The 27,368-nt window shown below is 34.4% G+C and overlaps 1 pseudogene; it reads left to right on the top strand.

Annotated features, from left to right (window-relative positions):
• On the top strand, positions 1–27,368 carry LOC129927861 (THO complex subunit 2-like; annotated as a pseudogene).

The following is a 27,368-nucleotide window of genomic DNA, read 5'->3' on the forward strand; positions in this document are numbered from 1 at the left end:
ATGAAAATGTGAGGTTTATCAAAGTAAATTAATGGCATCGTCTCTGATCTTATAACAAAAAATACTTTTTTTTTTTGTGGGAGTTATGATTTTTTTTTTCAATCTTTAGCCTAAAGCAGTGCAAGTTATTAGGAGATGATGAAATATCTATGAAAGAGTTACCAAAGAAAACAATTAAAAGAGCTTTTTATGAAGTTTGTTATGCAGTCAATCATAATCAACTCAAGATTGAGAATGCAGTATCTGTATTTTCTGAACTCAAGGTATTCTACAACTTCATCATCGTTATAACTAGGATAGATGTTATATACTATAACTAGGATAGATGTTATATATTTAAAAAAAACAATCTGGGCATATATTGCACCAAGTCTTTTATTTCAGGAAACATTTCCATGGCTACCATCTACACTTGCTGATGTACTGGGAATAGTGGGTAAGACTCCTCTATTTTTTTAAAGCACACTAACACTAAGTAAAGGAAATTTAAAATTAAGGCTTCTGTACATATATTTAACACTAATTGATTTGTTTTCATTTCAGATGTTGAAACTGCTTGCTCTGATGAATTGAGAGAAATTTATTACACTAGTTGGGGCATTACGAGTAAGCTATTTGTCTTAGAAAAAAATGTTTTTATCAGAAGAAATCCATAAAGAACATTGTTTGACAGAATCAGAATCAGTCACCGGATAAATGGGTGCATTTGGTTTCTATTTTTTTAAAAGTGTGTTTAAATCCTTATTCATTTTGGTCTTTGTTTCATTTCATTTTATTTCAGGCATGATAATAATCTCTGCTAGTTTTATTTTATTATAGATTTTTAAAGTGTGTGCCTTTTCATCTAATAAATATGTTTTTTTTTGTTTTTTTTTTAAACAGCAGTATATGAGGAAAACAATATTTTAATTAATAGTAGTGTTGTATTTTTAAAAAAGTATTTTTATGTACTATTTCAGAACACTATTATAGCTGATGGCCTTTTAAAAGAAAGATTAGACCAAGACTCCTTAGAGTTGGTTGGTTTAGTCAGTTCTCAAGTTGGATTTAATCAGAAATATGTGAAGACCAAAACTCGACTTTAGTAAGTTGTTGATTGGAATTAGGAATACAGTAGAACCTGCTTAAAGGCATACCTGGTATACAACCCTGACCCCTCCAAATCCCTTACCTTCAAATGTTTAGACCAGAACACAACTTTAGTCAGTTGTAAATAGGAATTATTAAAATATTAAGATGAGGTGATTAGCAATTATTAAAATATTAAGATGAGGTGATTAGCAATTATTAAAATATTAAGATGAGGTGATTAGCAAAGGTGCTGTGCTAGTTAGCAATAGAGCTGTTTAAAAATAATGGTTTCCAAATGTTATGCAATTAATTTGGTTCCAATTTTATTCTTCTTTCTATTATTTTTGTTTACAGGTTGTGAATCATAGCCTACAAATACTTTTGAAATTCTATACAAGCATGAGCTACTGTGTTATAATTATTATTTTTTTTTTTTCAGTTACAAGCAGCAGAAGTTTAATTTGTTAAGAGAAGAAAGTGAAGGCTACTCAAAATTAATCACTGAATTAAATCCAGATTTCAATCTCAAGATTTCCTGGGAACAAGTGCTGCAGAATATTCAATCATTGATTGGTAACTCATTGGTCCATTATATCTTTATGATGTAATAAAAACCAGTCAAATTAATTTTCAACTTTAAAATTCAAAAGGGCATAAATTAGTAACTTAATTATCAACTTTTGTTTTCTTTATATTTTTTTAGGTTGTTTTGATCTTGATCCTAACTGCGAGTTAGACATTATCCTTGAAGCTTTTGAATGCCATCCTGAAGAGAGCCCCTTCTATGTTCCATTCCTGCGCGCATACATTATAGACAAGTTGACTTTGTGCCATATTCTAGGATTTAAATTTCACTTCAGAGAGGTAATACTCTTTGTTCTGCTTTCTGAGCCATTGTTAGGATAAAAGTTTATGTGAAGAATTAAAGCTATCATCATGATACATGTCAACATATTTGTGTTTTGTTTATCCTGACATTGTTTCATTTAAATAGTTCTATTTCTCAGTCTGCTGACTGGAGCACTCCCAAATCATTATTCACATAAGCAGCACTTTTATTAAAGAATGAGCTGGTAGATCTAGATGACTTGTATCCTTATGTAAGTTGATTTTGGTAAATACTCTGAACTTGTACATCTACTGTATTTTCTCGCATATAGTTATTGTGGGTTATACAATTTTTACAAATGAATGGCAGCTGTGCCAGTGTAAAAAGGTACTGGGTTAACAAGAATTATTTTATTCATAAACAAAGCATAACGGAACCTATCAACATACTGGTGTGTCTTTATACCTTTATACAGTTTGCTCTGTGTTTTTGTTTACGTGTACATTGGAAAGCTTTATGAGCATCTCATTATAAACCTCAAGAAAACAAATAGTACCAATGATGGTACTTTATTTACTGGTAATTTAGTCACACTTTGCACATGTGGGGTATGTAATGGTGTTGTTTGTACTATTTTGTTTCTACTTAATTTGTAATTTGTGCAGTTGACAATTATATGCTGGGTATAAAATGCATGAAAATATGCCACACAGCTTTCAAAAACATTCAACTTGTATTTCTTTTTTTTTTTTTACTTAAAGAAATCTGTTTCCAAATGCTTGTAGTTGTCATTCTAAACATTTTCATAATTTGTTTTTACGCTGTTTATGGGCTATATTTGGCTCTTCTGTATTGGATGTACTGGTAATATTATGGTTGTGAATTTGACAGTTATTACCAGCAGACTCTGAAATAATTCCATTTCACAACAAAGAAGTCTCAGATGCCAAAGCCTATGCTAAAAAGCTGAGTACTGTGATATTGGCTGATAAAAAAGAGGATGAAAAGAAAGAAGAAGAACAACGGATTATTGATTTGGTAAGGTCTAGCAGTAGTTAAAGCTATTAGTTCATTAGTATAAACATTTCAAAATTGTATGCCATTATGTCTACTTTCTATGTCTTTTAATTTTTGTGTTTTGTTTGTGTCACCATGTTATTTTAGATGGTGGTTGGGTGGGTTCATATTATAATGAGTTATATACTGTAGACATTATCAGGATGAATATTTGCACATTTATACAGCTCTCATAAATGAGGAAATAACACTTAATGTAGCAGACACAAATATGTTTAATGTATATGTATATAACAACACTACATAGGAAATTTGATACACAATCCAAGAATAATCAGTAATAATCCTTTATAGAAATACTTGACAAAAATAGTAATAACTTATTAACGTACAAATGTCAACTGCTTTATAACTCTATAGTGACTGCTTGCAATAACTTTCTCAAGTGACTACCTTCAATGCCTGCCCCTTACTGACTGCTATCAAGTAACTACTTAGCTTAAGGTTAAAAGTGTTCACCTTCAGAAACCATGAATTGTGAATTAAACTGGTAATATCAAAATAGTGTATCTCCCTTATGGCACCAACTTTGAGGTGGTGACAGTTTGTATTTGAGCTTAGTAGTATAACAATGGTGTCACTGCTATTATGTGACATTTGATTGTATATAGTAGTGTAAGTAAAGATGAATTTTGTACTACTTGATGTCACACAAGTCCACTCCAATTCATACAGAACAACACTTATTAAAATTCATCAAATAAGACCTTGGTTAGCTGACAAGATTTATTTACTATAAAATAAAAAAACAGTTCACTGGCAATTCCAGCCATAAAGAATTACATATGATGCTTCATAAATCCAATGAAATATTCTAAGTAAACAACTGGTATTAAACTATTGAATCAACTACATTAGACATCCTTACAGTTTAAGAACATGGCGATCACTGCCTCTACCCATGTGGTTAAAATTCTAGAACGAGATTTCTTGCCCACAATTCAACTGTGAATGCTTGTTTCCCACGTCAAACATTGTGAACATGAATATACCATTTACTTCGTGCTTCCCAACAAAATACATGTCACTAACTATCAAACAATGATGTGACAAAATGGTTAAATACACTTAGTAGATGTGGTGGCTGAGTGATAAAGCTCTTGGCTTCCTGGGTTTGAATCCTGATGAAGAGTGAGATTTTTTATTTCAGAATCTTTAGAGCACCTCTGAGTCCATCCAGCTCTGCCTGACATTAGTTGGGGAAAAGTAAAGGTGGTTGGTTGTTGTGCTGGCCACATGACACCCTTGTTAACAGTGGACCTGGCAACAAATGACCTTTACATCATCCACCCCATAGATTGTAAAGTCTGAAAGGTCAACTTCATCTTTACTAAAAACACATGCAGAATTAATGACAATGTTAAGTTTGTGCTTTAGAATAACAAAACATGTTTCTTTGTTTTGAAAGATTAAAGAATATATATTAATAAGAAGTGGTTAACAATATGACTTAAGTAAGTTTGGCTATCTTTTTGTTTTCAGAGAGAAAACATTCAAAAACTTGGTCTGTGTGAAGCTTTGCTAGAAATAGGAGCCTGGGAGAATGCTAGGGCCATCATTGACAGGCTGCCTGAAAACTTTGTTTTGGTTCATCCATCCATCTCCTATGCCCTTTGCTCATTAGTAAATAGAGTGATAGAACCTCTGTATGAAAAGTAAGTTTACATTTCTAAATAGAACTAATATCAGTATGATGTTTTACTGACTTTTTTTTTTCATAAGAATTTAAAAAAACAACTAGTTTTATTATCCTAATTTCTTGTCTTTCAGGAACATAGGGTTAGCATCTGTGTTAGCCAAGTGGAGAGTTAAGAAAGTAGAATCCTGTGATTGTCCTCTAGCCTACACCTATCACCAGCTCTATCACTTAGCCATGCCAATGTTGTATTACCTGGTCCATATGCTTCTCAAGATCCTATTTTGATGGTGAAAATATAATTTTAATGTTTTTGTAAATATGATTATCTTATTTTGCAATTAAAAAAAATATTGTTCAACTAATTATTTTTTCATAAATATTTAAATGAATTACAATTAGAAGCGAGATCATATTCAATTAATATCCCTTAAGTAATCACCAGCACATAATTCTATTATATCTAAGACAAAGTATTAGAATTCCCATATACAAAATGGTATTACAAAATAAATTATGTTTAGAACTGAAATGAATAGTACAACATTCTGTTACAATGGGTTATTAAAAACTTTTAAATATAAAGATCATGAATAGATTAAATGAAAAATTACTTTTCAACACTTTTTAAACCAAGCTAACACTGAATACAGTTATAGCCTGAGTGTGTATTTTAGAACAGAGTGAACATAATTTTAAATGACAATTTCAGCATCACTCCGGTGGCATTGGTCCAGAGGATGAAATTGCTTACTATGGGTTTTTAAATGCTCTTGAAGAAGTCCTGCTACCATCTCTTTCCCTTCTTCTTCAATGGCTGAAGAATTGTGGACTCTACTAAAACTCTATCCATATGAGATACGGTGAGAGAGCTAATGTTGCTACATCTGTAATTATCTTATGATCATGGACACTTGTTTTTATCGAAGTGGGCGTCATCTTTTAGATTTTTGTGTGTGCCTCCCTTTAGCAATAACATTTTTCTTGTTGCCCTACCTAGAAAATGTGTTGCCCACTTAGAGGCTTAATGAAAGCAAAAAAAAACAACAACTTTCTTTTACCATTCAGATATCATCTCTATGGGACATGGAAAAATGAGAGTTTTTTCTTGTATCCAATACTTATCAGTACAAGAGCAGATTGTCTGGATAGAGCCAAATACATCATGAAGTAAGTCTAAAACTTGTGTCCTGAGATGTTTAGAAAATTATTGCCCTTGCTTTCTCTTGTATTTAATCCTAACACTGCCATGAACTGCCTATAGTTTGTGTTTATAAATAGAATTCTCAATTAAATTGAGATACTTAATTCGAAAATTCATAAATCATAAAGTTAGGGTAGATATGTTTTTAAACAATCTCCTTTTTTTTCTGTAGGCGTTTTTCTAAAGAGATGGTGAAACCCTCTGGTCGACAGTTAGGCAAGTTGAGTCATAGTAATCCTAGCATTGCTGCCTTTAGTCTGGTTTTGAACCTCGAGCCCCCTTCATAGGTAGCCAGGCCAAGTTCAAGCGTACTTAGCCTCTTGACCATGCTTCCTTATTAATATTTTCCTGCACTTGTAATTATTTTGACATTGTAGCCAAGTAAAAAGAATTTTAAAAAAAGAGGGTGTCTGGGAGAAAGTTTTTGTGCTTCTTTTTTATTTGGGTGCTCAGCAAACACAACTCGATCACATGTCAATATAAAAATTTCCTGATGTACATTGAGATTCAAACTTATGCCCCTTGTTACATGTCCAAGCAGTTCATGCCACTCAACCTCACAGCCCATCTTAGTTGTTAGTGACAGTGGAAAATATGACAAGAAAGTTTCCTCTTCATGCAACTCAGTACAGAAGAGTTTGTGAAGAGATTACCTCCCATTGATGTCTTGTTATCAACCTACCATATCCCTCATTCAGCTGCCTTCTTTCTCTCCAAACTTCTCTATGCACATGCTATCAATGTAAGCTTCAAATTGAATTGTCTGCCCAGATTTAGTATAACAATATGTTTCTTAATTTTTTTCTTTGAAAAGCAAATAATTCTTTTCATCTTTAAATTGTTCTTATAATTATTCTTAAGTACTCCATTTTTAAGTTTGGCAGGGTAGTTGATTGATAAAGTGTTGAGCCTTTTTAATCAAAAGTCACAGATTGGGTCTTGATGAAGCATTATGGTTTTTTACTCTAGATGGGTATGCAGCTACAGCTGGTGAAGTCAAGGTCATTGTGCTAAGCCACACTGCATCATCATTTACCCTGGAGTCTTTAACTTTCACTTTTTGTTTTAAAAAAAAGTTTAATATACTATTGACTATTGTGCAATACTTAAGAGAGTGAACCCAAGTCTCTACATCTCATTACAGGTCAAATATGATGAACTGAAAAAGTTGAAGGACAAAAAGAATCATAAGGTAGCTTTTAGTATATTGTTCAATCTTTTGTCTTTTTCTACTCATTTTCTTTTTACATAAAACATTTTTTTGTGTCTCTCATTGATTCTAGACCATTTGCTACATTAATGCTTACAAAGAGGTTATGGGACCAGTGGTTGAAGCCATCAAGCCAGTGTTTTCATCTAAAATTTGGGATGACCTGACGTAAGTCTTACATAGCAGCCCAGCTTGATTCAAGAATGAATGATTGATTCCCTTGTGTAACCCAATGAATGTTTCCTTGTTCCAGGCCACAGTTCTACATCACTTTCTGGTCACTGTCCATGTATGACTTGTATGTTCCTAAAGGTGCTTATGAGAAACAGATCTTCTGCAGGAAAATCAAATCAGTACAGTGGAAGCTAACAAAGACATGGTATGTAGACTAGATGTGATATAATGTTATTAATTCTGTATACTTCAAGAACATTAAACACATTTCACATTATCATTCCTTTATCATTCTAACCATTTGTGTTGGCAGCCAATAAAAGTTAGCCAGACATTTAAATTAATTGCCACCTCGTTTAAAAAATAAGTAAGTTCCCTTTTCAGACTGCAATCTGAAGGGCAGATGATGTAATTATTATCTGTTTCTATGGCCCACAGCCAGCACAACAACCAACCAAGTCCCAAAATTAAAAATCCCAGTATTCACATAGATTTGAAACAGGAACTCCTTGTTTGAAAGTCAAGCACTTTATTTCTCAGTCACCTTGTTTAGTCTGTCCTTGTTTGAAAGTCAAGCACTTTATCTCTCAGTCACCTTGTTTAGTCTGTCCTTGTTTGAAAGTCAAGCACTTTATCTCTCAGTCACCTTGTTTAGTCTGTCCTTGTTTGAAAGTCAAGCACTTTATCTCTCAGTCACCTTGTTTAGTCTGTCCTTGTTTGAAAGTCAAGCACTTTATCTCTCAGTCACCTTGTTTAGTCTGTCCTTGTTTGAAAGTCAAGCACTTTATCTCTCAGTCACCTTGTTTAGTCTGTCCTTGTTTGAAAGTCAAGCACTTTATCTCTCAGTCACCTTGTTTAGTCTGTCCTTGTTTGAAAGTCAAACACTTTCTCAGTCACCTTGTTTAGTCTGTCCTTGTTTGAAAGTCAAGCACTTTATCTCTCAGTCACCTTGTTTAGTCTGTCCTTGTTTGAAAGTCAAGCACTTTATCTCTCAGTCACCTTGTTTAGTCTGTCCTTGTTTGAAAGTCAAGCACCTTATCTCTCAGTCACCTTGTTTAGTCTGTCCTTGTTTGAAAGTCAAGCACCTTATCTCTCAGTCACCTTGTTTAGTCTGTCCTTGTTTGAAAGTCAAGCACTTTATCTCTGTCACCTTGTTTAGTCTGTTCTTGTTTGAAAGTCAAGCACTTTATCTCTCAGTCACCTTGTTTAGTCTGTCCTTGTTTGAAAGTCAAGCACTTTATCTCTGTCACCTTGTTTCCGTTTGTCCTTGTTTGAAAGTCAAGCACTTTATCTCTCAGTCACCTTGTTTAGCCTGTCCTTGTTTGAAAGTCAAGCACTTTATCTCTCAGTCACCTTGTTTAGCCTGTCCTTGTTTGAAAGTCAAGCACTTTATCTCTCAGTCACCTTGTTTAGTCTGTCCTTCTTTGAAAGTCAAGCACCTTATCTCTCAGTCACCTTGTTTAGTCTGTCCTTGTTTGAAAGTCAAACACTTTATCTCTCAGTCACCTTGTTTAGTCTGTCCTTGTTTGAAAGTCAAGCACTTTATCTCTGTCACCTTGTTTAGTCTGTTCTTGTTTGAAAGTCAAGCACTTTATCTCTCAGTCACCTTGTTTAGTCTGTCCTTGTTTGAAAGTCAAGCACTTTATCTCTGTCACCTTGTTTAGCCTGTCCTTGTTTGAAAGTCAAGCACTTTATCTCTGTCACCTTGTTTAGTTTGTCCTTGTTTGAAAGTCAAGCACTTTATCTCTCAGTCACCTTGTTTAGTCTGTCCTTGTTTGAAAGTCAAGCACTTTATCTCTCAGTCACCTTGTTTAGCCTGTCCTTGTTTGAAAGTCAAGCACTTTATCTCTCAGTCATCTTGTTTAGTCTGTCCTTGTTTGAAAGTCAAGCACTTTATCTCTCAGTCACCTTGTTTAGTCTGTCCTTGTTTGAAAGTCAAGCACTTTATCTCTCAGTCACCTTGTTTAGTCTGTCCTTGTTTGAAAGTCAAGCACTTTATCTCTGTCACCTTGTTTAGTCTGTTCTTGTTTGAAAGTCAAGCACTTTATCTCTCAGTCACCTTGTTTAGTCTGTCCTTGTTTGAAAGTCAAGCACTTTATCTCTGTCACCTTGTTTCCGTTTGTCCTTGTTTGAAAGTCAAGCACTTTATCTCTCAGTCACCTTGTTTAGCCTGTCCTTGTTTGAAAGTCAAGCACTTTATCTCTCAGTCACCTTGTTTAGCCTGTCCTTGTTTGAAAGTCAAGCACTTTATCTCTCAGTCACCTTGTTTAGTCTGTCCTTGTTTGAAAGTCAAGCACTTTATCTCTCAGTCACCTTGTTTAGTCTGTCCTTGTTTGAAAGTCAAACACTTTATCTCTCAGTCACCTTGTTTAGTCTGTCCTTGTTTGAAAGTCAAGCACTTTATCTCTGTCACCTTGTTTAGTCTGTTCTTGTTTGAAAGTCAAGCACTTTTTCTCTCAGTCACCTTGTTTAGCCTGTCCTTGTTTGAAAGTCAAGCACTTTATCTCTGTCACCTTGTTTAGTTTGTCCTTGTTTGAAAGTCAAGCACTTTATCTCTCAGTCACCTTGTTTAGTCTGTCCTTGTTTGAAAGTCAAGCACTTTATCTCTCAGTCACCTTGTTTAGTCTGTCCTTGTTTGAAAGTCAAGCACCTTATCTCTCAGTCACCTTGTTTAGTCTGTCCTTGTTTGAAAGTCAAGCACCTTATCTCTCAGTCACCTTGTTTAGTCTGTCCTTGTTTGAAAGTCAAGCACTTTATCTCTCAGTCACCTTGTTTAACCTGTCCTTGTTTGAAAGTCAAGCACTTTATCTCTCAGTCACCTTGTTTAGTCTGTCCTTGTTTGAAAGTCAAGCACTTTATCTCTCAGTCACCTTGTTTAGTCTGTCCTTGTTTGAAAGTCAAACACTTTATCTCTCAGTCACCTTGTTTAGTCTGTCCTTGTTTGAAAGTCAAGCACTTTATCTCTGTCACCTTGTTTAGTCTGTTCTTGTTTGAAAGTCAAGCACTTTTTCTCTCAGTCACCTTGTTTAGCCTGTCCTTGTTTGAAAGTCAAGCACTTTATCTCTGTCACCTTGTTTAGTTTGTCCTTGTTTGAAAGTCAAGCACTTTATCTCTCAGTCACCTTGTTTAGTCTGTCCTTGTTTGAAAGTCAAGCACTTTATCTCTCAGTCACCTTGTTTAGTCTGTCCTTGTTTGAAAGTCAAGCACCTTATCTCTCAGTCACCTTGTTTAGTCTGTCCTTGTTTGAAAGTCAAGCACCTTATCTCTCAGTCACCTTGTTTAGTCTGTCCTTGTTTGAAAGTCAAGCACTTTATCTCTGTCACCTTGTTTAGTCTGTTCTTGTTTGAAAGTCAAGCACTTTATCTCTCAGTCACCTTGTTTAGTCTGTCCTTGTTTGAAAGTCAAGCACTTTATCTCTGTCACCTTGTTTCCGTTTGTCCTTGTTTGAAAGTCAAGCACTTTATCTCTCAGTCACCTTGTTTAGCCTGTCCTTGTTTGAAAGTCAAGCACTTTATCTCTCAGTCACCTTGTTTAGCCTGTCCTTGTTTGAAAGTCAAGCACTTTATCTCTCAGTCACCTTGTTTAGTCTGTCCTTGTTTGAAAGTCAAGCACCTTATCTCTCAGTCACCTTGTTTAGTCTGTCCTTGTTTGAAAGTCAAGCACTTTATCTCTGTCACCTTGTTTAGCCTGTCCTTGTTTGAAAGTCAAGCACTTTATCTCTGTCACCTTGTTTAGTTTGTCCTTGTTTGAAAGTCAAGCACTTTATCTCTCAGTCACCTTGTTTAGTCTGTCCTTGTTTGAAAGTCAAGCACTTTATCTCTCAGTCACCTTGTTTAGCCTGTCCTTGTTTGAAAGTCAAGCACTTTATCTCTCAGTCATCTTGTTTAGTCTGTCCTTGTTTGAAAGTCAAGCACTTTATCTCTCAGTCACCTTGTTTAGTCTGTCCTTGTTTGAAAGTCAAGCACTTTATCTCTCAGTCACCTTGTTTAGTCTGTCCTTGTTTGAAAGTCAAGCACTTTATCTCTGTCACCTTGTTTAGTCTGTTCTTGTTTGAAAGTCAAGCACTTTATCTCTCAGTCACCTTGTTTAGTCTGTCCTTGTTTGAAAGTCAAGCACTTTATCTCTGTCACCTTGTTTCCGTTTGTCCTTGTTTGAAAGTCAAGCACTTTATCTCTCAGTCACCTTGTTTAGCCTGTCCTTGTTTGAAAGTCAAGCACTTTATCTCTCAGTCACCTTGTTTAGCCTGTCCTTGTTTGAAAGTCAAGCACTTTATCTCTCAGTCACCTTGTTTAGTCTGTCCTTGTTTGAAAGTCAAGCACTTTATCTCTCAGTCACCTTGTTTAGTCTGTCCTTGTTTGAAAGTCAAACACTTTATCTCTCAGTCACCTTGTTTAGTCTGTCCTTGTTTGAAAGTCAAGCACTTTATCTCTGTCACCTTGTTTAGTCTGTTCTTGTTTGAAAGTCAAGCACTTTTTCTCTCAGTCACCTTGTTTAGCCTGTCCTTGTTTGAAAGTCAAGCACTTTATCTCTGTCACCTTGTTTAGTTTGTCCTTGTTTGAAAGTCAAGCACTTTATCTCTCAGTCACCTTGTTTAGTCTGTCCTTGTTTGAAAGTCAAGCACTTTATCTCTCAGTCACCTTGTTTAGCCTGTCCTTGTTTGAAAGTCAAGCACTTTATCTCTCAGTCATCTTGTTTAGTCTGTCCTTGTTTGAAAGTCAAGCACTTTATCTCTCAGTCACCTTGTTTAGTCTGTCCTTGTTTGAAAGTCAAGCACTTTATCTCTCAGTCACCTTGTTTAGTCTGTCCTTGTTTGAAAGTCAAGCACTTTATCTCTGTCACCTTGTTTAGTCTGTTCTTGTTTGAAAGTCAAGCACTTTATCTCTCAGTCACCTTGTTTAGTCTGTCCTTGTTTGAAAGTCAAGCACTTTATCTCTCAGTCACCTTGTTTAGTCTGTCCTTGTTTGAAAGTCAAGCACCTTATCTCTCAGTCACCTTGTTTAGTCTGTCCTTGTTTGAAAGTCAAGCACCTTATCTCTCAGTCACCTTGTTTAGTCTGTCCTTGTTTGAAAGTCAAGCACTTTATCTCTATCACCTTGTTTAGTCTGTTCTTGTTTGAAAGTCAAGCACTTTATCTCTCAGTCACCTTGTTTAGTCTGTCCTTGTTTGAAAGTCAAGCACTTTATCTCTCAGTCACCTTGTTTAGTCTGTCCTTGTTTGAAAGTCAAGCACTTTATCTCTCAGTCACCTTGTTTAGTCTGTCCTTGTTTGAAAGTCAAGCACTTTATCTCTCAGTCACCTTGTTTAGTCTGTCCTTGTTTGAAAGTCAAACACTTTCTCAGTCACCTTGTTTAGTCTGTCCTTGTTTGAAAGTCAAGCACTTTATCTCTCAGTCACCTTGTTTAGTCTGTCCTTGTTTGAAAGTCAAGCACTTTATCTCTCAGTCACCTTGTTTAGTCTGTCCTTGTTTGAAAGTCAAGCACCTTATCTCTCAGTCACCTTGTTTAGTCTGTCCTTGTTTGAAAGTCAAGCACTTTATCTCTGTGTTGATGGTCTATTTTGTTGATGAGTATATATATGTTACTGGTGCATGCGAGTCCATATGACACAACAACAGAATGAATCAAGAATATACTTAATAACGCAGGCTGATAACTTCAACAATTTAATAAACAATAAAAAGGGCACAGTCCTCTGTCGTCGCTAGCCTAGCGTCGTCCTCTTAGGCGTCTTGTCCGTTATTCTTCTTGTTCATTATCCTACTCTGTTCTTACTCGTCACATTACTTAGGAAAAACCCGATTCACATCAACTTCTACGCATCTTGTGTCATTACATATTTCCTCCCCCCTTTATCAAAAAAAAAATTTTGTCAATTTTTTTTTTTTTCAGTCTAAAACACTATCCCTACTGTCATGTCTGTACAATATATATGGCCAAAATTTTGGGGAAAGACAAAACAAACATATATCTTGATCTTGATGGACATCATCATGTTTCCCATCTTCATCAGTTCCTGGTAAAATTGTCCATGTTCCTATGTCACAAAGTTCACACTGTAGTTGAATGTTGACACCAAGAAAACAATATGTACAGTTCCAATACAGTTATTGGTAAGAAAATATCCGGTATACAGTGTTCTAATCATCACTCATGTCATTGACGATGAAATAGTATAATACAGTGTAATAGTTTCACCAACTAATAGTACTAAGTCCATCAAGACATGTATACAGTCCCCATACGACGATGCCTTTGTCGATTCCACAGACATAAAACAGTTTTTCAGAGTAAATACACATGTATATAGTCCACATACGAAGATGCCTTTGCTGACTCCATAGGCATAAATCAGAGTTTTTCAGAGTAAATACTGTCATTGGCTATATGTTCATGGCTGGTCGCCTCACATCACACCAAACCTTACCTGTCAGACAAAATGTAATATTTGTGTCAAAACAGCTTTCCAAATTATTCTACTTAACTTTTTTGTTGGGTACCAATAAGTATATTTTCTCTCCACTTACCATTTCCAAACTGACCTAGCCTTTTACTAATGGATGATAATGATTATATAAAAAAAATAATGACTGTAGATGATCATACTTACTTTAATTTACACCTTTGACTTCAATTATTGAAATTTTATAATTATCTCCCTTGATTTAATAAAATTCCCAATTTATATTTTACTGAGTTATCTTCCTTTAAAGGAAATAAAATATATATAGTCCATATATAAACAACTTATTCATACCCATTGACTAGAACATATACATATATATACATGCATAAACAAATCAAAATGAATAATCATTATTTACAACAGTTTATCTCACTGTAACTCTTGACAACATGTCAGCTACAATATTAATTTCTCCCCTAATAGCCTCCAATTGAAAATTATATTCTTGTAAAATTAGAAACCACCTGTATAATCTACCATTTTTAATACTTTTTTCTTGCATAAACTTAAGAGGCCTGTGATCAGATAACAATATGAATTTGTTTCCCAGTAAATAGCTTTCCAACTTAGTTACAACCCAAACAACAGCTAAAGCCTCCTTCTCTATGACACTGTATCTCTTCTCAGTATCAGATAATTTCCTACTTACATAAATTATTGGGTGTAATTTATCATACTGTTGCATCAAACAACCTCCTATAGCACTACCAGAAGCATCAGTAGTGACATAGAATATTTTAGAAACATCTGGTAATCTCAATATTAAATTTGTAGAAAAAATATGCTTAACTTTCTCTATAGCTTCTACACACTTTCTATTACAAGTCACTTTTCTAGGCTGTCCTTTCTTTAATAACTGGTTTAATGGATTAACTAACTCTGCTAAATTTGGTATGTATTTTCTATAATAGTTTATCATCCCTAGTATTGATTTAATCTGTTTTTGTGTTGTTGGTATTTCTATTTCTAATATCTTCTTTACATTATCTTCAATGGGACTGATAGTATTATTTTTAACTCTATGTCCTAAAAATGTGATTTCTTCTAAGCCTATCTCTACCTTTTCTGCTTGAACTGTTAGACCATTTTGTTTAATTAACTCAAAAATCTCCCTAATTCCTTTTAAATGTTCTTTCCAATCCTCATGAAAAATGCATATATCATCTAAGTAACAGATTACATTTTTTCTATGACCTATAACTGACATCATCATCCTATTAAAGGTAGCTGGAGCATTTATAAGCCCAAAGCTCATAAAGTTCCATTGGAATATTCCATAAGGAGTGATAAATGCAGTATAAGGTTTAGCTCTATTGGTTAAAGGAATTTGCCAATATCCTTTTGTCAGATCCAATTTTGTAAATACTTTAGCATTGGACAATTTGTGTAATATGTCATCAATGTTAGGCATAGGGTAAGGATCAAATTCAGTTATCTTATTTAACTGTCTATAATCTATGCATAACCTTATATCCCCATTCTTTTTCTTTGCTATAACTATTGGTGAAGCATAAGCTGAATTGGATGGTTCTATTATTCCTAGTTTTAATAAGTTGTCTATTTCATCTTTAACTTTTCCCTGTAAGTGTAATGGAATCCTATAAGGCTTCATGAAAATAGGTTTGTCACTAGTTAACTTTATGTCATGCTTTATGATATTTGTTTTTCCTGGCAAACTGGAAAAAATTTCTTTAAAATCATTGATTACATTTATTATGTCTTTTGTTTTTTCTGGAGATAAATTTTCTAAATTCAGTTTTTCCCATGTTTGATTATCTTTAGTTTCTAGTATAGGAATATTTTTAATATCATTTTCATTAGTTTCCTCATTGATTAAAACAATTAAACATTCATCTACTTGATTTTCATTTTCCACAGTTTCTGTATCTAACTTTTGAGTTTGATTTTCATTGTTTACTTCTGTATCCAAATTTTGAAATTGATTTTCATTTCTCTCATTGTATAACTTCAAATTATTTATATGATATGTTTTTATTTTTCCATTCATATTAATCTTATAGTTTACTTCACTTGTTTTATTTGTAACAACAAATGGACCCTTCCACTGTTTTCCTAATTTGTTTTTTAAGTCAATTACCAAAAGTAATACCTTGTCTCCTACCTCCAATGTTCTTAATTTTCTTTTTTCATTTAAGTTCTCATGTACTGTTTCTTTATATTTCATGTTATTCTCAAAAGCTTCCGCCCATATTTGTTTTAAATCTAAAGCTGTTTCATTGTCATTTTCCTTTTCTATTTTATTTAAGATCAAACTTTCTTTAAAAATTTGTATTTCATCCCTAGGTTTCCTTCCATGTACTAACTCATATGGTGAAAATTGAGTTGCCTCATGAATATTATTTCTAATAGAAAATAGAACAAAATTAATATATTGATCCCAGTTTTTCTGATTATTTTCTACAATTTTAGCTAAGGATCTTTTTATAACACCGTTAAGGCGTTCACAAAGCCCGTTGGCTTCCGGGTGGAATGGCGATGATTTAATGTGTTCTATACCATATTTTAATATCCATCTTTTAAATAACTCAGATGTAAACATAGAAGCATTGTCTGATAGTAATGTTTTTGGTATCCCATGTCTGACTATGAACTTTTGATCTAAAGCATTAATAATATTTTCTGTGTCTATATTGGATAATACCACTGCTTCAGGATATCTACTGAACATGTCTACTATTGTCAATATGTACTTATTATTATGTTCTGTTTTAGTTAAAGGTCCTATGATGTCTATTGCTATTTTTTGAAATGGTTTATTTGGTTCATCCATTGACTGTAATGGAGCTTTACCTAATTTACCCTTAAGTCCCCTTCTTTGACACATATCACATGATCTTATGTATTTTGATATGGTTCCTTTCATTTTAGGCCAAAATACTTGAGTTGCTAAATTTCTAAAACATTTCTTTATACCTCTATGTCCACTTAAATTACTGTCATGTGACAAAATCATGACATCCTTCCAATACTTTTGTGGTAAGACTAATTGTTTTATTTCTCTATCATTTATTTTTGTTTTCCTAAATAGTATTCCTTCTTCTATGACATATTTCTCCATTGGGTTATTATTTCTCCTGTCACTAATTCTGTCATATGTTTTCCCAATGATGTTATCTTGTTTTTGTTCTTGAGCCAATTTGTTTATTCCTTTCAATTTTTCTGTTTTCATTTCTTCAGTTCCATCTTTCTGTTTTTCTGCTTGCGTTTCGTCTTGTTTTTGACCTTGTATTTCAACCTCTTTCTCTTTATCTTCTTCACCATTAACTATTTCATCATTCATATCAATAAGTTCCTGAGTTTCTTGTTTTGGCTTGTTCTTAGATCTGGTTATTACCATATTACTAATGTAATTATCTGTTTCAGTATTCCTATTCTGCTGTAACCTTTCATATTTCTTTTCCCATGCTTCAATTTCCTGTCTTGAACATTCCTTCAAACCTGTTAAGTTTCCAATTAACATATCATGTCTCATGTTAGGCATGGCTACTCCCTCACAATGGCCAGTGTAAAAAGGTGTCTCAATAAACACTTTAAATACTTTAAATTCCTTTATACTGCCATCTGCCAACTCCACTTTCCTTGTATATCCCCTATAATATTGCGCCTCAATGAGATCAGCCCGAACCACGAGTGTGTTACAGCCACTATCTCGGATTGCCTTTATTGGAACATTGTTAATAAAAGCTGGGTAGAAAGCAAAATTGTTTTTATTTTCCCTAACAAAAAACACTCTGTCAGAATCTCTATTTTTATATTCCCTGCTTTTACTCCTATTGTATGTGTTATTATTGTAATTGTTGTTGTAATTGCTGTACCTATTCCTACTGTCTGCTCTGTAATTATTTCTACTATCTGTCCTATTGTAATTATGTGTACTACTTGATCTATTATAATTATTCCTACTGTTTGACCTGTTTTGTGTTCCCCTGCATCTCATAGCCATATGTCCTTTTTTCCCACATCTATAACATGTAACATCCCTGTTGTTTGACCTATCTCTACTATTGCTATATCTAAAATGTTGGCTATCCCTACTTCTATTTCTACTTCTTTCATTGTTTTCCTGTGTATATCCCACTAGATCAATATTCTTTTTATCTTTACATGAAAAAAGGTTGTTGGGATAGGCATTTTTATATGTTCTTATTATCTCAGTAACATCATCCAAAACTTTGGGATTCCTTTCTTTGATAAATGATTGTAATTGAGGGTCACACTTGGCTACAAAATTATCAAGTAATATAAAATTTTTTAATCCCTCAAAGGTACTGTCAATCTTCTCAAATCCCAGCCATTTATTAAAATAGTCTTTTTCCAAATTTATAGTGGTTTGTGGTTCTATCTGATTGGAAGGTGTGTTTTCAAAATATTTTTTTCTGAATGTGCTGGCATTGTGTCCATATGCATTCAGCAATTCCTTTTTTAAAACTTGGTAGCTATTTTGTACAGTATGATTATGGTTTTGACAAATTGTAAGAGCTTGCCCTTGTACAAAGTCTAACAAAATTTGAGACCACTCTTCCTCCCTTATATTACAATTAACCATTTTAATTTCATATCTCTTTAGGTAATCTGAAATGCAATCTCTAGCCTCCTGAAAGGGTTGTAGTTTTTTCCTCAACCAATGGTTGTTATCACTTGAAATATTAGTGTTGTTTGTATGATTATTACTATTATTGGTTTCAATGTGATTGTCTGGGGCACTGGTAGTATTAGTATTAGATCTATCATTAGTATTATTGCTATTAACTTTTTGTTTATTTTGTTCAGCTTCAATTCTCAATTTCTCAAGATCATATTGTAATTTCCTATCTGCTTCTTCTTTTATTAATTGTGCTTCCCTATCTTTTTCTTTCTCCCTTATCTGATCAATTCTATCTCTCTCTATTGTCACCATTTGCTGTACATAGCTAGTTAGGTCCTTCCCTTTAAGTTCTAATTGTTTAGCCTCAGCAATAATTTGCTGGCGAAAAGTCTCCATATAATCAAAGTTTGGAGCTGTTGCCATTATGCTTATTTTATTTTAAACAATGTCTCAATATAGTTTTGATATGGCCTCCCTATTGGCCTAAATATCCCAATTTAGTTTTCACAAAAACTCACTTTCAAATACTTCTTGTAATATATATATATTTAAATACCTTTGCTCAGTGTTATATCAACAAATATTACCTCAGTGGACTTACTCACAGCCACAATACTTGAATACAACTCAAAATTTTATATCACCTTAATTCAGTGGACTTACTTTAGACCACATAAACAAATATCATATTATATACTTTTATCAATACCTCAATACTTAATTCAATGGACTTACTTCTTGCCAATAAATACCCCTAGGACTATTCTAGTCACTAGTCTAGATTCAATACAACTTCAATACAACTTCAAATAGATAAATCAATATTATACCTCCAACAGTAAATCACAATCCAGTGATACTGACAAAAAATTTTATTCTGACCAATTAGACTGTGTTTAAACACATCTATAAAATAATGTCAACCGATTAATCGGGACAAAAGATCTATATATAAATAATTACTCCTTAGACTCAGTTGTCTTCAGGATAAAATAGATCTAAGGCTCTCATAGGTATAACAATTTAGTTAATACCTGGAAACAATCTAGAATTTATAATCTAGATTAAACGTGGCTTACCTTATCTACTTAAGATAAAATTACTAATATATAATAAGAATAGTGTAAAATAAACGTAATAAGACACAAAAAAAAATAAATCTATTCTAATGAGATGAGACTTTTTAGAGGAAGTATACACTGAAAGAGACAAATAAAGATGACTTCAACTGACTTCTAAAAAAAATAAAATGTACGTGGATACGAACAAAACAAGACAATCTAAACAATCATCGAGACTTTATTAAATGGAGCAGGTCCACTTTCTAATGTGTCCTATAATGACGCCCTTATCAGGCAACCTGCTCTTAACAAAGATCTACTGTCCCTAATAGACTTAATTTAATAATAATGGAGAGAAAAAATAAACTTATCTTTAGTTAGATCCCCTTTGTTCAGTCCACGGAGCTACAACGGTCAGTTCCACACAAGTTCCCCACTGTCTTAGTCTTAGGCAAGGCAAGGTGTGCTCCCACAGGCTACTCGACAGGCAGTACTGAGTTAGGCCAATCTCTCCTGGTGCTGCCACAGTATGGTACGGTTCTCAGATAAAGTCCTCTGGTAGGGTTCCAAGGTTCCGGTTCCACTTGATGATCTGTTGGTGCTGGCTTCTGTCTTCAGGTCATGAACATAAGTCAATACTGAGACAAGCTGGTGGTGCTGTCTCCAGAGAGGTAAAAAAAATGACAAAGTCCAACTCTCTCTTTTGATGAATATAAATTAGTCAACTTTACAAGTTGAATAGATGGTCACGCAGTGTGGTAGTAGGGTATACCATCACTCGTGTGTAGATTAGATTGCAAGCTCAGCAACACTGCAACAGTCAATTAATAGCTTGAAAAACAAACCTGACAAGGTGACTCGATCCAACGGTCAGCTTGTAGATACTAGATATGTAGACTCAGATGACTTTCCGTACTCACAATAAACAGATAAACCTGACAAAATGAGGTATCTTCACTCTTGAGGTATATAGGTAGAGGTATACTGACGACGGACTGCCCTAAATCACTTCAACGGACGAAATAGTTCTGGATTCAGACACAATAGATATAGATCTAGTCAATATAGATCCAAGTTCAATCTAAAAATATCCAACATGGCTGACAAAGCTAGACGCTGGTAACGGTTTCGAATTTTCTCTAATAGAAAGTCTAGATCCACTGGAACAAAGATGCCAAAATCCAGCTGCAGTCCAGATAATTAGCACAGACGTAGGGTAGATCTAGTAGAAATAAACGAATGTTAATCCAGTACTTCTCCAGTGTACTTCGCCAAGTGTAGAATTGTAGATAGCTATATCCAGAACATGAAGTTAACTAGATTGTAGATCAAAATGACGCCCTGGCCGTCGTGGGTCGCCACATCTGTTGATGGTCTATTTTGTTGATGAGTATATATATGTTACTGGTGCATGCGAGTCCATATGACACAACAACAGAATGAATCAAGAATATACTTAATAACGCAGGCTGATAACTTCAACAATTTAATAAACAATAAAAAGGGCACAGTCCTCTGTCGTCGCTAGCCTAGCGTCGTCCTCTTAGGCGTCTTGTCCGTTATTCTTCTTGTTCATTATCCTACTCTGTTCTTACTCGTCACATTACTTAGGAAAAACCCGATTCACATCAACTTCTACGCATCTTGTGTCATTACATCTGTCACCTTGTTTAGTCTGTTCTTGTTTGAAAGTCAAGCACTTTATCTCTCAGTCACCTTGTTTAGTCTGTCCTTGTTTGAAAGTCAAGCACTTTATCTCTGTCACCTTGTTTTTCGTTTGTCCTTGTTTGAAAGTCAAGCACTTTATCTCTCAGTCACCTTGTTTAGTCTGTCCTTGTTTGAAAGTCAAGCACTTTATCTCTCAGTCACTTTGTTTAGCCTGTCCTTGTTTGAAAGTCAAGCACTTTATCTCTCAGTCACCTTGTTTAGTCTGTCCTTGTTTGAAAGTCAAGCACTTTATCTCTCAGTCACCTTGTTTAGTCTGTCCTTGTTTGAAAGTCAAACACTTTATCTCTCAGTCACCTTGTTTAGTCTGTCCTTGTTTGAAAGTCAAGCACTTTATCTCTGTCACCTTGTTTAGTCTGTTCTTGTTTGAAAGTCAAGCACTTTTTCTCTCAGTCACCTTGTTTAGCCTGTCCTTGTTTGAAAGTCAAGCACTTTATCTCTGTCACCTTGTTTAGTTTGTCCTTGTTTGAAAGTCAAGCACTTTATCTCTCAGTCACCTTGTTTAGCCTGTCCTTGTTTGAAAGTCAAGCACTTTATCTCTCAGTCATCTTGTTTAGTCTGTCCTTGTTTGAAAGTCAAGCACTTTATCTCTCAGTCACCTTGTTTAGTCTGTCCTTGTTTGAAAGTCAAGCACTTTATCTCTCAGTCACCTTGTTTAGTCTGTCCTTGTTTGAAAGTCAAGCACTTTATCTCTCAGTCACCTTGTTTAGTCTGTCCTTGTTTGAAAGTCAAGCACTTTATCTCTCAGTCACCTTGTTTAGTCTGTCCTTGTTTGAAAGTCAAGCACTTTATCTCTCAGTCACCTTGTTTAGTCTGTCCTTGTTTGAAAGTCAAACACTTTATCTCTCAGTCACCTTGTTTAGTCTGTCCTTGTTTGAAAGTCAAGCACTTTATCTCTGTCACCTTGTTTAGTCTGTTCTTGTTTGAAAGTCAAGCACTTTTTCTCTCAGTCACCTTGTTTAGCCTGTCCTTGTTTGAAAGTCAAGCACTTTATCTCTGTCACCTTGTTTAGTTTGTCCTTGTTTGAAAGTCAAGCACTTTATCTCTCAGTCACCTTGTTTAGCCTGTCCTTGTTTGAAAGTCAAGCACTTTATCTCTCAGTCATCTTGTTTAGTCTGTCCTTGTTTGAAAGTCAAGCACTTTATCTCTCAGTCACCTTGTTTAGTCTGTCCTTGTTTGAAAGTCAAGCACTTTATCTCTCAGTCACCTTGTTTAGTCTGTCCTTGTTTGAAAGTCAAGCACTTTATCTCTGTCACCTTGTTTAGTCTGTTCTTGTTTGAAAGTCAAGCACTTTATCTCTCAGTCACCTTGTTTAGTCTGTCCTTGTTTGAAAGTCAAGCACTTTATCTCTGTCACCTTGTTTCCGTTTGTCCTTGTTTGAAAGTCAAGCACTTTATCTCTCAGTCACCTTGTTTAGCCTGTCCTTGTTTGAAAGTCAAGCACTTTATCTCTCAGTCACCTTGTTTAGCCTGTATTTGTTTGAAAGTCAAGCACTTTATCTCTCAGTCACCTTGTTTAGTCTGTCCTTGTTTGAAAGTCAAGCACTTTATCTCTCAGTCACCTTGTTTAGTCTGTCCTTGTTTGAAAGTCAAACACTTTATCTCTCAGTCACCTTGTTTAGTCTGTCCTTGTTTGAAAGTCAAGCACTTTATCTCTGTCACCTTGTTTAGTCTGTTCTTGTTTGAAAGTCAAGCACTTTTTCTCTCAGTCACCTTGTTTAGTCTGTCCTTGTTTGAAAGTCAAGCACTTTATCTCTGTCACCTTGTTTCCATTTGTCCTTGTTTGAAAGTCAAGCACTTTATCTCTGTCACCTTGTTTAGTTTGTCCTTGTTTGAAAGTCAAGCACTTTATCTCTCAGTCACCTTGTTTAGTCTGTCCTTGTTTGAAAGTCAAGCACTTTATCTCTCAGTCACCTTGTTTAGCCTGTCCTTGTTTGAAAGTCAAGCACTTTATCTCTCAGTCACCTTGTTTAGTCTGTCCTTGTTTGAAAGTCAAGCACTTTATCATCTCTCAGTCACCTTGTTTAGTCTGTCCTTGATTGCTTGTCTTCTGTATAATTGTATGTTGAATAGCAAAGCCACAACTATGATTTAAATAATAAAAAAAAAGAATTGTGATCTATTTAGACATCTATGGTTTATAGAAAACATGTTGATGTAATTGCCCAATCCAATGCAAGTATTTTTGGACCGATCTTTTTGTAGTCAATGTATTCTATATGATGGCCTGGGATTTGATTCTGTATAATAGTTTCTTCAGAAATCAATAACAACCTGGTTATGATATTCAATTCTCGCAGCCTGTCAGCAAGAAACGTAAAGAGCAAGAAAGATGCAAGATCTTAACTGACAGATTGAAAGATGAAGCTAGGAGGCAGGTGGAGCATGTCCAGAGAGTGATGGAGAGACTAGAAGAGGAGAAACATTCTTGGTTTCCCACAGGTACTCACACATGCACACACACATATACATACATTGATACGTTTGTACCCATATCTGATCTTGTTCTAACTCTGGTTTCCCAGGGACTCTCAAGTCTGAGATGACCACCAATCTACTTCAGTATTGCTTGTTTCCACACTGTTGTTTCACTGCCAGTGATGCCATATACTGTGGTCATTTTATACAAGTTCTTCATAATTTAAAAACACCCAATTTTTCCACTCTTATTACTTATGATAGGGTAAGTATTGGGCACGTTCTATCTACAATATTTGTAGTTGGAATTCATTCAAATTACAATATATTTATATATGTTTGCACCAGTATTTTAAATACATAAACTCCACCCCATACTGTTGTTTTAAGATATGTAGATGTCGGGTAATCATGCAAAAAAAAAAACCTGTTCAATCCAGATTGAATTTTTTTTCTAATTTTAGATTTCTATAGAGCCTGAAACTTTTTGTAAATTGTTTTTGACTAGCTGTACTGATAATGAGGCTTGACATTATGGCAGATTTCTGTGCAGTGCTTTAGAGACTGTCATGAGGTGGCACAGCAGTCCAGCTATCTATGAAAAGGTGAACAATCTTTCTCTCTGATAAGACATGCTAAGATGTGCTAACATTTTTCTAGGCCAGTTATTCACTTTATACTTTTTTTTTTACTTTCAGGAGTGCTTCAACTTTCCAGGTTTTCTAACAGTCTTCCGTAAAGGAACTGATGTGAATAACAAAATGAACAGACTTGATTATGTTGATTACAGACATGTTTGTCATAAATGGCATTTTAGGCTAACTAAGGTGAAGACTTTAAAATCAAATGTCTTTGCGTTTAGGTTTAGGGTTAGAGTGTGGACTTTTGGGGACTGATACCCTTCCCTTCTTTTGTTAAACAGTCAGATCTGGTGGGGTAGCTATAAGAGCATTACTAATGTGAGGAGTATGATTAACTCTTTACCCCCCCCCCCTATACTAACCTTGATAGGAGTATGTGGCTGCCAATGGGTCTTCTCACACCTGTTTTTTCTTATTTTTCTTTATATAGTAAGGATCCTCCATAGAAAAAAAAACAGATTTCAAAAAGCTTATAGAAATTGCTCAATGTATAAGCAGACATTATTCATCATGTTTAATAATACAGAATTGCCCCCCCCCCCTTTTTTTTAAAATATATATCTATAAATTTTAAAAAATATTTTGTGCATCAACAGTATAAAACCAGAGCAGACAAAGCCTGTGTCAGACAGAGCTCAGTGCCTCCATCTCTTATACCTTTAGTACAACCCCTGTGCTAGATCCAGAATCTAGGGTGCCCAAAACATGGATTTGCATTGGCTTTTCTAGTTAGACTGGTTAAATAGGCTAACTGTTACCTTTTTCTTTCTTTAGTCTGTGATCACATGTTTGGAGTCCAAGAACTACAGTCAGATGAGAAATTCTTTGATTGTTTTGACCAAAGTAAATTCTTGATAAGTTCTTGCTTTCAGATAATGAAGATTCTGAGATTATTTTTGTATCAAATGATTATTATAGGTAATTGTTGATGGTGATGATAGGATGTCATCAAAAATTGAGAAGCTAACTATTAGAATTGAACCCAATTTAATAGTTTTGTAGATGTGTCTAGAATGAAAGATTCATTCAATAGTCTTAAAGACTAGTCTTCAACAAGGTCAGGCTAGTTTTATTTTCAGACAAGAAAATACCTGCTTGCATAAGTCTGTAAAAGAAAATAAAGACACAATTTCAGCAGCTAATAGTTTTTGAAGGTAAATGCTGCTTCAGGTGAAACAAAAAAATTGTTGGACTTGAACTTCTCTTTCAGTCATTATTTGCTTGTATGTCAAAGCAACTGTTACTGTATGGGCTGAATCAAGTTTTGTTTGATACAGAAAAGATGTCCCTTTGTGGCCCAGTATCAAATTGTCTTCTCCTGTCAGATCTTGTACTGAGTATCTAATTGGTTTCTCCTGTCAGATCTTGTACTGAGTATCTAATTGGTTTCTCCTTTCAGATCTTGTACTGGAGACAGTTTGATCTGGTGAACTGTTTTCATTTAGTTCTCACTAATTATCTGCTGGTATTTTTTAAAAAATGATGACCATGTTCACATCATTGTGAGCATACTGAGTTACCAATATTCACTACACAGTATTATCCCTAACTTTGTATCTGTTTTAACAATCCCAACATTGGTCATTTCTTTATTCAATTGCCTTACATTGTCTTGTAAATAACCTATCAGCTGTTCTACTTTACATATAGTTGTGTGACATAACATTTTGTTTTCTCTCAGATTTTGCCTAACTTTCCAAGAATGACTCAGATTGGAATGGCCATAGAAAGACGAGTGGATAAACTTAGTAAAGAGGAGAAGGATAAAAGACCAGATATTTATGCATTAGTTATATTGTAAGAAAGAACAATCTATTATAGCTAAAACTAGACATGAGTTGCCTGATAGTTAAGTCTAATTTTATAAATGCCTTTGTATATGTATATTTGCCTACCTTCACAAATGTTTATGTAATGCTATGCTAGGTATGCTGGACAGTTAATGAGCAAGAAACCAACTTGGGTACAAGAAACGTAATTCCATATAAAAGAAGTGAGTCTGTTGTCAAACTGTATGCACATTCACAACATTAATTTTATTTTAAAAAATATAACAATGCTTTCTACAGTTTTACTATATACATAGACCAATGAATGGACTATTTAAAATACATTTTTTATCTACCCGGTGTGAAAGTAATGAAACATATTTCTTCCCTAAGCCAAAGAAAACCAACAATACAGAAGCACAAAATCAGACACAACAGCAGTGGCAGTCAGACAGCTCATCAGGAATCAGTACTAAGAGAGATGTTGATGGTAAGGCAGGCTTAAATTTGTTTAAAACCTGTCGAACGTTTTTAGGATCAGTGATTGAGAGAGATGTAGATTTTAAGGCAGGCTTAAACTTGTCAAATATTTTTAGGATCAATGATTCTTCTGATCTTTTTTATTCATTTGTGATATTTGTCTTATGTTGAACAGGACGCTCCAAAGATGTCAAACCTGAACTCAGTTCAAGAGAAGAGAAGAGAGCTACAGAAAGTGAAAGAGAGAAGAGAGCAGCAGAGAAAAAAGAGAATCTACACTGGTAAACTGACATCAAGTGACTTTTATTTCACAGACTACTGCTTCTACCTGCTCTAGGTACTGCATCATTCTTCCATTCTATCTATGTTTGTTGGTATTATATACTTGTTTTTAAAATTTTTTAAATTAATTTTGTCATATTCAAAATATTTCATACAGTTTTGATCTGAGTTTTTTTTCTTAATATTTGCTTTTAATTGGAGTTATAGGGTTATAGGTCTGTCACTTCTTGAACCTGTCACTTCTTGAACTTGTCAGTTCTAGTTGGCGCTAAAGGAAAGCAAACTTCCTCACATTTTCTATTTACATAATTCTTCTTTTTCTTTCATGTGGTTTGATCAGGTTGAAGAATGGAGCTCTAGTTTCTCCTTTGTGTTATATCTAAATTGTGGTTCTCTTGTGCTAGTTTTCTTTGTTTATGACTTTATTTTAAACTTTACCACAATTGTCAAATGACAATTTAAATTGTACAAACATCCCAACCCAATTGATCTGTACAATAAATGCATCGTTCTTTTTTTCTTTGTTAGTAAAATACATTTTTTCATGTTTTTTTTACTAAACCCAGGTTTAACTTGTAATATTTATTTCAATTTTGTTAGAGTAAAGAAAGAAGCTCGAGATAGTCCTGACCAATACCACAGGCAGGCAGGCACAGATCAGACTGAGGACTCAGTTAGGCCCGAAACGCCCAAGGAGGAGAAATTGAAGAAAAGTGACCGCTAA

Source organism: Biomphalaria glabrata, chromosome 8, assembly GCF_947242115.1.
Source record: "Biomphalaria glabrata chromosome 8, xgBioGlab47.1, whole genome shotgun sequence".
NCBI lineage: Eukaryota > Metazoa > Mollusca > Gastropoda > Planorbidae > Biomphalaria > Biomphalaria glabrata.